At 38.5% G+C, this 2,000-nt stretch overlaps 1 long non-coding RNA gene across 2 annotated transcripts; it reads left to right on the top strand.

Moving 5' to 3' along the window:
- The first annotated feature begins 370 nt into the window (after positions 1 to 370).
- On the top strand, positions 371 to 991 carry LOC134202733 (uncharacterized). Of its 2 annotated transcripts, none has more exons than XR_009977319.1 (3): positions 371 to 385; positions 546 to 783; positions 866 to 991. It is a non-coding gene; the product is annotated as an uncharacterized LOC134202733 (long non-coding RNA). The 2 variants fall into 2 exon arrangements; XR_009977318.1 differs by having other exon boundaries at positions 510 to 783.
- Positions 992 to 2,000: the final 1,009 nt, after the last annotated feature.

The raw sequence follows: 2,000 nt of genomic DNA, 5'->3' as shown, positions 1-2,000 counted from the left end.
ATATGTATTATGAATGGCCTGCCGGGCCATTACAATTTCAATCACTTCTCACGGTATACATGTCACTGCTGATCTGCTGATGAAGTATGTAGATGTAGAAGCATAAGTAGTTTCTCTCCAACTGCTGATAATACGTAGTAGGCTGATCAAACGGACCAGCATCAAAATGAGCCTTTCATCTTGTTCCGTCAAATCGTCAAATTTGAATACCTACATACCATTCAGAAAACACTTCGGTTGGATTTCACCCCCTTGTACGGTACCCACGTTGTCTTGTGTACACATCGCTTCTCTTCCGATAGGACCATGTTTTAATTCTGCTGAGGGGAGATTTTATATTTTCTCTTCTACTGGCTCAACTTGCTTCCTCCGCGGTTCCGAATAGGTGAGATATGTTGGTCTATGATTGTGATAAAGAGACCGCCGCCGTCTACATTGTACCGGGAGAATACGTGCGACCGCTTGTGTATACGCTATTCCTGCATTCGTTTCCATCTATATTTGGGTAGATAGCAGGAGAGCCGACGAATTCATTTCATCCACAGCTCTTGGCGAGAGAAGAAGTTTGGCTGCCCAAGCTCCGATTATTCTGACGCATGATTATTTGATACACAGTGCAGTGAAGTTGGTGTGAAATTTGTGTAGTGGAACTGAAAAATCATCTAAATTAAGGATTAAATTGTGCTGATTGGTTCCAATTCAACCACTTCAGGATGTGGCTGAAAACGTTGAGTGCTACTGCAGTGCGACTTGAGGCTCAAAAGCACAGCTCGTTGCAGAAATGTAAGTTTTATCTAATTCAGGTCATACAGACATCGGGGCAAATATGGATCAATATTATGTATTACGTTCGTGTACTCCACAGTATGCAGAACATTCTCGACCCAGCTGAGTGAACCAAGTGGACCATCTGTCAAAACTGCCATCCCTGGGCCGAAATCGAAGGATCTGTTGAAGCAACTGAATTCCCTGCAGGTATGTAGAAATAATTTTATGCCAGTTCAGAAAACCATCATTACATCGTTCACTTACCGAAATGACCAAATGGCCAAATACAAAAAATCAAATCATTCAGTTTGTAGAATGTATGTAGATTTTTACTCTTATTATAATCAATTTGCCAAACGCTTTATACATCCAGCTCATCGGGATTTTTACTGTTTAGGAGATTTTTTCGAAATTATTTCTTCCATATTTTAACACAAATGTGGTCTGTGGCAAATATTTCTTGGTGTTAGTTTATTATTATTAGTTTATTATCGTTTAGTCATCCTTATTTTAGTTTAACTTAAAGGTTCGATACATTCTACCATATTTATGGAAGAGCATTTTTCGTTTATGTCGTCCTCAGAAAAGTGAAATCTTTTTTGAAGTCTCCATCAGTTCAAAGCACTGTGAATCCAGTCGCGTATCGTTCACGAAAAGTCACGCGTGTGCGAGCATAAATGAGTTCTGATTGTTTGTTACGTGGTATCAATTTACAACAATTGGTTTAAATTGATTGCAATGGTTTGTGCGAACACCCTGCTGTCGTCAGCAGAAGAGGCCGGTCCATCGCGCAGTGGGCTACGCCATAGAATTAGGAGGAATTTTTATTTCGCATCTTGATTTTTTTCACAAAGCTAAACAATTTATTAAATTAGCACATCGTATGTAAGAATTAGAAATGGTCGTTCTTTATAAAAAAATAGTCAATACAAAAAGTTTATTGTAAAGCAGAATAGCAGAATTTATATGAAATAATTTTCATAAGTAAAGAGTGAAATGAATGTTTTGGCGACTTATGGCACAAGCAATAGTTCTTCGAAAGACGCTAAACTTCTGTAAATATTTAACTTTCAATTCTATGACTAATTTATAGAATTAAAATAAAATAAATAGGTATCTGTTCCTATTTATTTATTATCAGACTAAGGCCGGAGTGGCCTGTGCTGCACATAAAAAACTTCTCCATTCAGCTCGGTCCATGGCTGCACTTCGCCAACCACGCAGTCTGCGGA

This window comes from Armigeres subalbatus, unplaced genomic scaffold (assembly GCF_024139115.2).
Source record: "Armigeres subalbatus isolate Guangzhou_Male unplaced genomic scaffold, GZ_Asu_2 Contig1380, whole genome shotgun sequence".
Lineage (NCBI taxonomy): Eukaryota > Metazoa > Arthropoda > Insecta > Diptera > Culicidae > Armigeres > Armigeres subalbatus.
The sequence above is the reverse complement of the archived record's forward strand: the minus strand, read 5'-3'. Positions and strand labels throughout refer to the sequence as shown.